This window comes from Aegilops tauschii, chromosome 6, assembly GCF_002575655.3.
Source record: "Aegilops tauschii subsp. strangulata cultivar AL8/78 chromosome 6, Aet v6.0, whole genome shotgun sequence".
NCBI classification, from domain to species: Eukaryota; Viridiplantae; Streptophyta; class Magnoliopsida; order Poales; family Poaceae; genus Aegilops; species Aegilops tauschii.
The window spans coordinates 17,877,035-17,891,532 of NC_053040.3; the positions used below are offsets into that span (position 1 = coordinate 17,877,035).

General features: G+C 44.6%; 1 long non-coding RNA gene across 1 annotated transcript; it reads right to left on the reverse strand.

Annotated features, from left to right (window-relative positions):
• Positions 1–7,995: 7,995 nt before the first annotated feature.
• LOC109765387 (uncharacterized) lies at positions 7,996–9,649 on the reverse strand. The gene is made up of 3 exons (XR_012186761.1): positions 9,321–9,649; positions 8,482–9,231; positions 7,996–8,402 (listed from the first exon to the last, which is right to left on the reverse strand). It is a non-coding gene; the product is annotated as an uncharacterized lncRNA (long non-coding RNA).
• Between the last annotated feature and the right edge of the window lie 4,849 nt (positions 9,650–14,498).

Sequence of the window (14,498 nt, forward strand, 5' to 3'; positions counted from 1 at the left end):
AGATGTAAACATGACAAACATCACATGCAAATCATAAAGTGACATGATATGGCCAGTATCATCTTGCGCCTTTGATCTCCATCTTCGAGGCGTGGCATGATCACCTTCGTCACCGGCATGACACCATGATCTCCATCATCATGATCTCCATCATCGTGTCTTCATGAAGTTGTCTCGCCAACTATTACTTCTACTACTATGGCTAACGGTTAGCAATAAAGTAAAGTAATTACATGGCGTTTTTCATTGACATGCAGGTCATACAATAAATTAAGACAACTCCTATGGCTCCTACCGGTTGTCATACTCATCGACATGCAAGTCGTGATTCCTATTACAAGAACATGATCAATCTCATACATCACATATATATAATTCATCACATCCTTTTGGCCATATCACATCACATAGCATACCCTGCAAAAACAAGTTAGACGTCCTCTAATTGTTGTTGCATGTTTTACGTGGCTGCTATGGGTTTCTAGCAAGAACGTTTCTTACCTACGCAAAAGCCACAACGGTGATATGCCAATTGCTATTTACCCTTCATAAGGACCCTCTTCATCGAATCCGATCCGACTAAAGTGGGAGAGACAGACACCCGCTAGCCACCTTATGCATCAAGTGCATGTCAGTCGGTGGAACCTGTCTCACGTAAGAGTACGTGTAAGGTCGGTCCGGGCTGCTTCATCCCACAATGCCGCCGAATCAAGATAAGACTAGTAACGGCAAGCAAATTGAACAAATCATCGCCCACAACTACTTTGTGTTCTACTCGTGCATAGAATCTATGCATAGACCTGGCTCATGATGCCACTGTTGGGTAACGTAGCAATAATTCAAAATTTTCCTACGTGTCACCAAGATCAATCTAGGAGATGCTAGCAACGAGAGAGAGGGAGTGCATCTTCATACCCTTGAAGATCGCTAAGCGGAAGCGTTACAAGAACGCGGTTGATGGAGTCGTACTCGCGGCGATTCAAATCATGGAAGATCCGATCTAGCGCCGAACGGACGGCGCCTCCGCGTTCAACACACATACAGCCCGGGGACGTCTCCTCCTTCTTGATCCAGCAAGGGGAGAGGAGAAGTTGAGGGTGGAACTCCAGCAGCACGACGGCGTGGTGGCAATGGAGCTCGTGGTTCTCCGGCAGGGCTTCGCCAAGCACTACGGAGGAGGAGGAGATGTATGAGGAGGAAGGGGCTGCGCCAAGGGAAGGGTATGGCTGCCCTCCCACCCCCTCACTATATATAGGGGGAAGGGGAGAGGGGGCCGGCCCCTCTAGATGGATCTAGAGGAGGAGGCGGCGGCCAGGGGAAACCCTAGATGGGTTTGGGCGCCCCCACCCCCTAGGAAACTCCCCCCCCCCAAGCCGGGAGGGGCGGCTGCCCTAGGGGTGGCGCCCCCACCTCTCTGGTTATGTGAGAGGGGTTGGGAGGGGCGCACAGCCCCTTAGTGGGCTGGTTTGCCCCTTCCCCTTGGCCCATAAAGCCCCCCAACGCTTGCCGGGGCCTCCGAAACCCCTTTCGGACATGCTGGCCATAGCCTGGTACCCCCGGAACAATTTCGGACTCCAATACCCTTCATCCAATATACCGATCTTCACCTCCGGACCATTCCGGAGCTCCTCGTCATGTCAGGGATCTCATCCGGGACTCCGAACAACCTTCGGTAACCACATACTATTTCCCATAACAACTCTAGCGTCACCGAACCTTAAGTGTGTAGACCCTATGGGTTCGGGAACCATGCAGACATGACCGAGACACCTCTCCGGCCAATAACCAATAGCGGGATCTGGATACCCATATTGGTTCCCACATGTTCCACGATGATATCATCGGATGAACCACGATGCCGGGGATTCAATCAATCCCGTATACAATTCCCTTTGTCTATCGGTATGTTACTTGCCCGAGATTCGGTCGTCGGTATCCCAATACCTCGTTCAATCTCGTTACCGGCAAGTCTCTTTACTCGTTCCGTAACGCATGATCCCGTGGCTAACTCATTAGTCACATTGAGCTCATTATGATGATGCATTACCGAGTGGGCCCAGAGATACCTCTCCGTCATACGGAGTGACAAATCCCAGTCTCGATTCGTGCCAACCCAACAGACACTTTCGGAGATACCTGTAGTGCATCTTTATAGCCACCCAGTTACGTTGTGACGTTTGGTACACCCAAAGCATTCCTACAGTATCCGGGAGTTGCACAATCTCATGGTCTAAGGAAACGATACTTGACATTAGAAAAGCTCTTAGCAAACGAACTACACGATCTTGTGCTATGCTTAGGATTGGGTCTTGTCCATCACTTCATTCTCCTAATGATGTGATCCCGTTATCAATGACATCCAATGTCCATGGTTAGGAAACCATAACCATCTATTGATCAACGAGCTAGTCAACTAGAGGCTTACTAGGGCCATGTTGTGGTCTATGTATTCACACATGTAAACGGTTTCCAGTTAATACAATTATAGCATGAACAATAGACAATTATCATGAACAAGAAAATATAATAATAACCATTTTATTATTGCCTCTAGGGCATATTTCCAACACAGATGGCCATCCGCACTGCGCTCTGCCGCTCCCGGAAGGAGTCCCCCGACAACGGTTGGACTCATTTGTGAAAGTGGAAAATGAAGGGCACAGACGATCGCCGAACATAGACAGAGCCGGAACAACAAGGACGGTCACCGGCAAAAATTTATAATAGTTTTAAGTTGCATGTAATTGTATGGATTCGAGGTTTGTTATTGATGTATCCATTTGTGAAAGAGAAATTTTAAGATGTGTCCGGTCACTGAGCGCGTCCGCGAACCTATAGGATGCCAGAGTTGTGTTGTAGATGCTCTAAGCATCAGCCATGGAAGCTAACCCAAACCAACCTCGATCACCTACTACAATGGCCTCAAGCGTGCGTTCGACATGGTGGACAAATTACCCTCTCCCAACCCGCCGCCACCCGTATATGCTGCATTTGGTATCACACATGAGCAGGCAATCTCTTATGTACTCCCTCTGTTCACACATCAGCAGGCAATCTCTTATGTACTCCCTCCGTTCCTAAAAATAAGTCTTTTTAGAGATTTTCATATGGACTACATACAGATGTATAGACATATTTTAGAGTGTATATTGAAATTCATATTGAAATCTCTAAAGAGACTTAATACTCCGTATTTAGAAACTGAGGGAGTACATTTCAACTCGTTGCCTTCACTTTTCTGTATTGCAGCATGTTACACGTTCTCGAATGCATGCTGACGACCTTGGATGTGCTGCCTCCGTGGTCTTCTACAACACCACTTAGGTCTGAGTTACTGGCCTTCTGTTCGGTGTTTCTGGAACCATCGTTGTTACTTGACGTCATGCATATCAAGGGTGTGCCAAATGTGCCAAACGAGCAGAACTTGGTGTACCATCACTACGGCATCAGCTTCTCTTACTTTACAGCATGACCACGCTGTATCATCACCATAGATGACCGCAACGGATTTCAGAGATTAGAAACGGGCCCATGCAAAAAAGCACATGTGTTCGCCATCCTGAGACCTACCATTCCTAGAAGGTAAAAAGGAAGAGGCTTTTCTCATTCATCTAACAAGCCAGAGACCTTAGAAAAGAGAACTTGGTACCAGAATGATCGAATGGCATGAGATACTACTAATTTACCATATATACACCCAATACCAACCTCCACTCTTTTTAGCAACTTCGTTTGCTTTAGTTCTCAGGTTCGCGCAATGATGCATCTGCCATTTTATAGCCAACAGATCTGGCCATTGTTTTAGACGGGCATGGATAGCATCGATCTTAACCATCGTCAAGTTTGGAGCTATTAAGTTTGGGTTTGTCTAGGTCTCAGTCGACTGAGACTTCGCGAAGTCTCAGTCGACTGACGTCACCCTATATAGATTAGGCCTGTTTTACCTTTCCCCTGTGATGGGCTTTAGGTGTGGGCTTTGTTTGTTTGTCTTTTTTGTTTTTGCTATTTGTTTGGCCTGTTTTACCTCCCTGCCTCCCTGTCTATGGACACAACAAACATACAACAGAAAAAATAAAGCCCATGTGTAGCTAAATGACAATAAAACTTTGTTTTGCTGCCAGTTCTTCATTCCTCTGGCAGGTAAAACCCTGAATATCAACAAAAATTATGAACACAAGGCAAACAGAACAACTTAAAAAATCCATTAGGTTAGGAGAAGAAAGGAGGCAAAAAAATCATGCATTAGCTATTTTTAAAAACATCAACAAAAATTATGGACACAAGGCAAACACAACAACTTGAAAAAGCGATCGTGTGTTACCTATTTAACTTCCTGTATCGACTAATAACCTAAGAAAAATGAATATTTATAGGAAAAATGATACAAACCAGGGTTGCAACTTCTTCATACAGCCAACCCTCTGATGCTTCAGTGTCAGCGATCTCTACGTCATATCCTCTCTCATCTAAATCTGTATCTTCAAGGCACTGCTCTCTGCCTTCTTCATTTCTGTCATTCCAGAGTCGCTTCCTTCGTCTTCAATATATGTACCTGTGTGCGGTTGTAGTCACAAAAATGTATATGATACATCAATTGCAGGTAACTTGTGTCTTTTGGAACATACTCTAGGCCAAAAGAGAAAAACAGCAGTACACAACATATATTTTGCAGGTTACTTCTTTGTTTGCTCGTGCTTACTTAAAGCCAACAGCAGACATGTAGATAAAAAATGAGCGCACAAAAAACTAAGCATATAGGGTGATGCATTTAACATACCACACTATTAAGGCAATCTCTTGTTTCAGCTTTAGCCTTCTCCCTAGGATCCTATGTGAAAATAAGAACTGATGATGAGATTCATAACAACTGTAGAAAACAGGGGCTTAAATCAAACACAGGAGAGACCGAGTGCATACACTTTTAGGCTGTTGACCTAACCCTTCTTTCAAGAAGGCCTCAGTTTTAGTTTCTATCTCGCGTTCAATCTGCTTGCGGGCATCGATGAGAGCCTGCTCATAAAAAGAGGCACTAACCTATTTCAATATATATCACAAATGGATTTAACACAGAACAAAAAAAGAACTAAGCCCTGCTTTAAAAATGTTAAAACGGAACGAAAAAGAAGTTGGCTCAACCACCGCAAAAACCTGAAAACAAAAAATGAGTAACTGCTTCTATAAAAACGAACACCTACAACCAGGAACACTGCCATATTTCTGCTAATTTTTTTTAAATAATACATTTTTTTTAATAAATTACAGAAATAATACGCAAAAAAAAGTTTTTTCAAAAATGATACACCATCGGCCTACTGCAGGCCGACAGAGCCCAGTCGGCCCACAGCAGGCCGACTGGTGGCCCATCAGTTTGCTGGTGGCCGATTGGGCTGGCCGACAGGGTCCAGTCGGCCTGCAGTACACCGATAGGCCTGTAGTGGGCCGACTATGCTCAGTTGGCCTGCTGTGGGCCGACTGGTGCATGCCTATTTTTAATAATACATGATGATATTTTTTAAAAGTATATATTTTAACACGTTATGAATACATGGTAACATTTCTTCAAATACATTTTTAATGGAAATACCATTTTTTTAAACCACACAACATTTTTTAAAATGCTTTTTTGAAATTTTCACAAACTTTTTTTAGAAACACGCGAATATTTTCTTAAAATGTCATGATCCATCTAAACATTTGTTAACGCACGTGATATGTGAGTATATTGATTGTAATATCATCTTATATTATGGGATGAAGGGAGTACCATTTTGTACAATGTCATGGATATTTTTTGGAAACACGAGAATATTTCCAGCAAAGGTGACGTACATTCATTTAGTGGCACGAACCATTTCTTATCATATTTTCCGAAAAAATTGCATGCATTTTTTGAAAGGCGGGAACCTTTTTCCATTGTGATGAACATTTGTTTTGAAAGTTATCGACATTTCCAAACTGCGCTTTTCCCGCCATCCATTTCCCGCCACCAATTTCCCGCCACCCGTTTCCCGCCACCCGTTTCCCTCCTCCCATTTCCCGCCAACCTTTTCCGCCATACCGCAGTCGTTCTTTCCCGCCATTTTCTCGTCTCTATCTATAAAACCCCCTTCAGACGGAGCTGGATAAGCATTGCAGTGTAGTGTAGTTGAGATGTCCCATTATCCTTTCGATCGTAGTTTTCACCCTGGGATGAGCAGGACTCTTCTGAGGCTAGCTACCGATTTCAGGATGGATAATAGGATAGTTCCATGGGACGAACTCACCGGTAGTGACACCATAATGAATGAGTTGGCTCACCAATTACGTAGTTCTGGGTGGCCTGAAAGGACCTATGAGGAGGTACGTAAAGAACTTCTTAGGTTGCATGACAGGTGGAAGAAGGTAGTGGTGCCGAAGAGTGAAACTTTCAGAAGGATTGCAGCAAATAATCCATGTTTATGGACTGAGGAGAGCGAGGACGAAGATGATATCTTCATGCCGCCGCTTTCGGGTTCTGCATCGTCGAAGGGCAAGAGTTCTTCATCATCGAAGGGCAAGGTTTCTGCATCGTCGAAGGGCAAGAGTTCTTCATCATCGAAGGGCAAGGTTTTTGCATCGTCGAAGGGCAAGAGTTCTTCATCGTCGAAGGGCAAGAGTTCTGCATCGATCGAGGATGCGATGATGACTTCATGTAGTTTTTATGTTGTATGTTGTGAGTTCAGTTACGTGCCATTTAATTTAGATGTAGTTCTATCTAGTTGTTTGTAATGTCTCGTTGTATGAATATTATGTTCTATCTAAATATGATCTTGTAGAGTAGGCATATGTCTCATACATAAGTACATAGTCATTTGTCTCATACATAGAATAGACATAAGTCTCACACAGAAATAGATGGTAATGTCTCTACTGATACATAGGAGCGGCAATGACGACGTCTGGCCTGCCGGGGAGGCGGATCTCGAATGACAAATGCATCACATATAACTCGGTTTCCTGTAGCAATGCAACTGAACAACCCTTTTCCATTCCCATTCGCTCAGCATTTCTTGAATCTTGCCATCATCAGTTATGTCAATCAATTTTCTTTCCCCAGGGCCATCTGAATGTTTCCTGCTGACGTAGTACACAAAATCGTCTTCCTTCAACCCTTGCTTCAACATGAATTTAGTCTTCAACTAATCAAAAGTGAGGTCCACTTCACTAACTTGCACAACACTTGGAGACAAGCCTTGGACATGAACAATAGGGCTAAGCACCCACTGAGTACCCTCAGCCATCTGCAACACACAAATCGCATTGAGTACCTACCCTACCCCTTTATATCCCCACTAACAAATATTAGACATGTCTATATATTACGAAGCTATATATTATAGAATATTAACGGAGCAACTAATACAATTCACCCTCCTACAATTATATTACGAATATTTGCCGTAGCAACTACAAATATTGACAGATTAATTAGTTGACATCTAAATATATTAACAAATACAACCGGAGCACGTACGAAAAATAAAATGTGGGCTTAAATATACCCTTGAAGCGTGCGTGCGAAGGATGAATGACGAACGGCGGCCACCAAACTGCCGGTGCTCCGGCTCCAACGAAGAACGACGAACAACAGCTTCACCTCCACCACAGTGCTCCAATTTCACCACCAGCACACTGCAATGCTTATGCAGCTCCGTCTGAAGGGGGTTTTATAGGTAGAGAGGAGAAAATGGCGGGAAAGAACGACTGCGATATGGCGGGAAAGGGTTGGCGGGAAATGGGAGGAGGGAAACGGGTGGCGGGAAACGGGTGGCGGGAAAAAGTTGGCGGGAACATATGGCGGGAACATATGGCGGGAAAAAGTTGGCGCGAACATATGACGATGATGACTTCATGTAGTTTTTATGCTGTATGTTGTGAGTTCAGTTACGTACCATTTAATTTAGATGTAGTTCTATCTAATTGTTTGCAATGTCTCGTTGTATGAATATTATGTTCTATCTAGATATGATCTTGTAGTTCCGATAACAGAGTACTAAAATAGAGTAGGCATATGTCTCGTACATAAGTACATAGTCATTTGTCTCATACATAGAATAGACATAAGTCTTACACAGAAATAGATGGTAATGTCTCTACTGATACAGATACATAGAAGCGTCAGTGACGACGTCTGGCCTGGCGGGGAGGCGGATCTGGAATCGGGGACCATCCCAACCTGTCGGGTGCCCTAACGTGACGAGGAGGAATCTCAGACTCTCCCTGGTCATGCTGTGTATCCTGTGTGGGGCCTGGTGGAGGAGTCGAAAACATGTTCATCCACTGGGTGTGCTGCGACATCTGAGCCTGTATGTTGTCCTCGGGATGTTGATCACTCCCCCACGTATCATGTGATGCCGACATAGACGCCTGATATCCATAGGCCCCTACGCGATGGAACGGTTCATCATGAAGAATGAGGTCGCGTCAATTAATATTGAAAACAATAAATATGAAGACACATACCTGCTGGGTGTGACGTCTGCTCTGGCTGAAACACGAAACTGGACGAGGGACCGTGCTGCTGTGGCTGTGGAGAAAACACGAAGCTCGACGTGGGACCATAGTGCTGCGGGTGCCACGTAGAACTGCCAGGTTGGTCAGGACGGGGTGGCCTGGTTGTCGGCTGCTGTGCTAGGCGTGGACGTGGTTGATGTCGTTGCATGGAGTGACGCGGCTGCTCCTGCTCGTGCTGAACAACATCGGTTCTCCGGGTGCACGTGATAGCCTCGTACACAGTCCGTATCTTATTCTGAATTCTTTCCAAGAAGGGTTGTACCACTGGACGATGATGAAGAAGAGGTCCAGACGATAGTGATCGTCCAAAGGTGGTCACGTCGCCGTACAGTTCACGTGTCAAGGTAGCCTGCAAATTTCCATGACGATTAATAATGTCTGTCTCTTGCACGTCAAAGTATGTGACAACATTACGTAAAGAAAAAATATCTTACCGCGTACTGCCTAGAGCCCGAAGTATCATAGCTCGGGTACATATCCGACGGAGTAGGATCCGGTAACTCCTCTGGGTAGGAGTACTCAACAATGCGTAACCGTGTTCCGGTCATGTAGCGCCGCAAATAGAGATTGAATTCATCGAGATCGAAATTGTGATTCTCGTGCCATAGATTTGTGTTTGCTGTCTCCCATTCTATAACATACGGCTGTAGTCTAACTAGCCAGTCAGCAGTTGTCCTGTTCATGCCCTTCCTTGTCGTCCTAAAATTGTGGTGTGTGTTCAACAATTACCTAAAGCTTCGAATGGAGTACTATGAAAGAAAATGCAACATTGAAAAACTGGTTAATACCTGTGGATGTGTGCTGGCACCGGGTTCTCTATAGGGGGAGGTAGCTCCAACTGCAGAAGACCAAATTGCCTCATAACCCTCTGTTGTGCCATCTCCTCGACGAAGACATCGAAGATGATCTTCGATTTTGTCATCCAGTAATCTCGGTCCCTTGTGCATAGCACAGACATACCAGCAGGGTATCTCGCTTGTATGGCTGCTTCCGTGTAGGGCTGCCAGATGACCCCGGTGTACGCATCGAACTGCTCGTTCAATGCTGTGTACGCCTTCCTGGTCTGATCACTAGCAAAGCGTCTCTGCAGAGAATAAAAGTTAGTAGCCGCTAGCATCGATCGATCTCTTGTGCAGAAAAAGTTGCATTAAACTACAACACGGTGCATACCTTGCGACGAGTCCAACACAGACTGAAAGTAGGCATGTCGATGCCGTCAACATCAAACATGGCGTCTATAGGCTCATGAACACGTACATCTGGTCGCCCTATAGAGAACCTCTCCCACGACCACAGCTGTAGGAATAGAGGGCATCCAAGAAGGGCTGGCTTTCTCGATGTAAGCTGGCAACCGTTGCACATACCTCGGTATGTAGCCGCTAACACCGCCGAACCCCAACTCCTCTGTCTGATCTGATCCGCCGTCTGAGCGCTCGCTATCTCGAGTGCCATAGGATGTAGAGGGCGCTAATAGTGGTGACATGGTTCTCCGTGAACATCACCTTGCCGAAAAGCCACAGTAAGTAGGCCTCGAGGCTCCGAGTGATCTGTTCCGCAGTCAACGGCGCCCGGAAGTTCTGGATCTGCATTAAGCGAAGAGAAAGTTTTAGTAAGCCGCAATTATTTTCTGTAAAACTTTATGCGCGATAACTTGAAGAGAATAGGTAGGGGAAATTACCCGGAAATTTAGCAACCACTCATACTTAGGTCCGTGATGCTCCCATACCGGATCGGGAGCATCCGGAAAAACACCGTGAAAACGTTCTGTAAGAGCTCGCTCCCAACCAGCCGGTGCGTCCAACGGTCCTACGGCATGACCTGCCAACGGTAGTCCGAGCAAAAGTGACACATCCTCCAGAGTAGGAGCCATCTCTCTCCATCTGAAGTGAAACGTGTGGGTCTCTGGCCTCCAACGGTCCACTAAGCAGCTCAGCAAAGACCCATCGATGGCGACGCGTTTCTCAACCTTGTAACCACCGCACCCAATCGGAGTCTCCCTCTATTGGCCTCAAATAAAAGTAAATTTTTGAACTTGACCGTGTCCACAATGCATGAACACCGACGGTGTGTGTTTCAGTATCAAGACCTAAACTTGCCGCAATCCATTCTTTCAACTGACTAACAGACCATGTTTGTGGTGCGCTGATTGCAACCTCTATGTGAGTAAATTCACTCAGATCTGCTCCCAACTCATTTGTTTGGACAGTACCAGGACCATAGTAAAATCTCAACTTCACTACATCGGACATCTCGACTCACCTATTTTTTTTCAACATAGAAATACAAGTATTAGACATGTCTATATATATATTTCCAGGACCATAGTAAATAATATAATAAATAGGTCCATGTTTACTAATAATAAATAGGCCTCAAATAATAATAATAATATAACCGACAAATATGATAATTCAGTTTATTTGAATTATATGGCCATGTTGATGTATTTTTTATTTTAATCTATGTTAAAATAATTTAGAAAAAGGCATGCGTCTTATTTCTACGATCATGTAAAATTCTACCTTGCAAGGAAGTTTTTTTGTTAAACTACAGCGTGGCCGTTTAAAAAAAACAGTGTGGCATTGCTTGTTATGGATTAACTTTAGAAAATACGCATAATAAAGGTTAGCGGGTAATCCGCTTCATATTGGCATCGGGTACGGACTGAAACGTTTTTTAACATGTAGTTCTACTTTTCCTATTTTTTGCTTGCTTATTAAATTTTTATTATGTTTCCAACTCTTCAAAAAAAACTTCTTATTCGTTTTTTAAAATCGTTTTTTAACATGTAATATTATTCGTTTTGCTATGCACATGCCGACCCCAACTCTTCAAAAAAAACTTGTCTCTTCTTTCCAACTTTTTATTCATGTTTCCAACTTCTTATCCCGCACCTGTGTACGTGTCAAGTATTAAGCAACAACTTATTATCCCACTAACAACTAATACAATTGACACACCTACAACTATATTACGAATAATTGCCGTAGCAACTACAAATATTTACGTATACTACCGGGGCAAATAACAATAATCGCACACAAATTTATTTTCACATCGAACGAAGCGTGCGTGCGAACGAATAATATTTACGTATACTACCGGGGCAAATAACAATATTTCCGTATACTACCGGGCCAAAAAAAATAATCGCACACAAATATTTACGTATACTACCGCGGCAAATAACAATATTTACATATACTCCCGGAGCACCTACGAAAAATAAAATGAGGGCTGAAATATACCCTTGAAGCGTGCGTGCGAACGAAGAACGAAGAACGAAGAACCACGAACGAAGAACGACGAACGACGAGCGACCTCCACCACCACCACCTCCACCACCTCCACCACCACCACCACCTCACCACCCCAACTGCCCCAACGACGAACACTGCCCCAACTTCACCACCACCACCTCCACCAAAATGCTCACCACGAGCTACCCCGTCAGTAGATCGACACCTCTTTCCGCTGCCCTAAATGAGTTGAACCCATTCACGGTGCCAAAATCGCGAAAATGTAGCTCATTTAGGTGTACAAATGTGTGCCATTTTTCTGTAGAGAGAGGAGGAGGAAGAACACAACAGAATGAGCCACGGGAGAAGAATAATGGAGGAAGGAGAGGATATGGGCGGGCAGGGGAGAAGAAATAATGCAGGAAAGAGAGAAGGAGAGGATAAGGGCGGGCTGGCCAGCGCGCGTCAGGTCGGCAGCACCCTGTCGGCCACCAGGTGGCCGATCGGCGGGCGGCAGGCCGACAGGGGCGCACCACGCCGACAGGCCGCTGCCTCCCCCCTCGCGACGTGGCACGACCAACCACAGACGGCCGCGTGGCTGCCCGGCTTGCAGTCGGCCTCCTGATAGCCGATCGGCCTGCTGTGGGCCGACTGGGCTCAGTCGGCCTGCAGTGGGCCGACGGTGTATTATTCTTGTAAATTCTTTTTTCTACGTATTATTTCTGTAATTTAAAAAAAAATTGTATTATTTAAAAAAATTTAGCCATATTTCTTCAGTAAAACACTCTTCAATTTAAAAAATAAACAAATGCATCATGTAGTTCTATAAATTACATTTACTCACATTCAGATCAGCAGATCAAAATGAACACCTCTAAAATGTCCATTCCAGACATTATTAGACAATGAGATCTCCCAACTAAAATTCATTTAAAACCCATCATCTAAATTCTTCGTCTCTTACTACCACTCAAGTTCTAACAAAATGTCAAAGACAAAAATACGGAGGCACTGAAAACTGGAGTTGCCGCTTAACCTGCCCCAACACCTGTAAAATAATATATTTCCTCCAGATAACTTAGCACTAAAGCCGCATCTAAAAACACTAGTTAGACCCCCCCCCCACCCCCCTGAAAATCGAGATTCGCACAAAGGAAAAAAAAAGGAACCAAAATTCTGTAAAAATCTGCAGCAGCAACTCCCTCAAAAACGTGATTCGTGCCTGGATGAGGAACCCTAGCCAACAAAAAAAGGAGGATCCACTACTAAATTTGGGCTTGCGCCCACGTCATTTGTCAGCCTCTATGGTATGCCACACAAAAAAATCATGCCATGCTGCATGCATTTCAGCAGGCCCATTTTCAAATGGAACTGCTAGCTGCGATGTCGCAGCTGACCTAAGACGTCCTGTAACTTGGAGTGAGCTAGAGTTCCATTGAACTACTGGGACAAGTGAGCTAGACACTCCGGTCCAAGGGACAAGCAAAAGATATGATAGTGCTAACTCTAGAGAAAGAGAAAAATATATTACTAGATACTCCGTCTGTCCCGAAAAAAAAGTATAAAAGATAGTACCAAGCAGTACATCTATAGTTTTAGAAGAAAAAAAAACGAATTCAAATGCACCAGTATGCATCAGCACTACTGAATCTGAAGCTACGAAGTGGAGTGGGGGCATGCATGAAGCAGGCTACACTCAAGATTCAGCAATCATGCTACCCTAGTTACATCAAATAAAACATCACATCGATCGATTCTCACTAATTTCACACCATACTCCATGCATTTCAGCAGGCCCATTTTCAACAAAGAAAAAAATCACCTGTGAGAAAAAACAATGTGGCTCTGACATAAAACACATACATACATGATTTCAGCTTGGGTGTAGCAAATCACACATGACCTGCAAGTGGTTCAAATTTAGTAAAGGGGGTCTTGATTGGTATTAAGGATGTTGACAAGATGATGACCATTGGATTCCCTCTCAACTGTATTGTACCAGTTAGGTAGATCAGACAAGCAAACCTAATAATAACCAAAAATATCTATAAAAAATTCACAACCCCTGAGTGGTCCTTGACTGCGATACAATTTGCGCCAGGAAATAGGAGTAGCAGCAGCTAAGAATACTACACCAAAATCATTCAAAAATCTGCATCAGAGAGAGTTAAAGTTGATTTCCCCTCTAAATGGTACTCATTAGTCTATCGTTGTTAACCAGAAGAGCTAGATCGATCAACTACAGTGAGAAATACTACAGGTGCAGATCGCTTGCATGGTAGAAGACATGCAGTTGCAACCTTGTTGCATGACTATAGTTTCACATGTAACTCCCCGCTTCTCTTCCCGCTGCCCCCTCTGAGAAAACAAAAGGCCCAGTTGCAACCACGTTGGAAGACATGCAGTTGCGTGACTATATCTGGACATGCAACTGGTCCCCCCTCTCTTCCCGCCGCCCCCTCCGAGGAAACAAAGGCCCAAGTTGCAACCAAGTTAGATAGACACGCAGTTGCGTGCCTAGTGTGGGACATGCAACTGGCCCCTTCTCTCTTGACGTCGCCCCCTCCAACAAAACAAAGGTCCCCAAGTTGCAACCAAGTTAGAAGACATGCAGTTGCGTGACTATAGTTGGGCATGCAACTGCCCTCCCTCTCTCTTGTCGCCGCCCCATCCGACAAAACAAAGACCATAGTTGCAACCAAGTTTGAAGACATGCAGTTGCGTGCC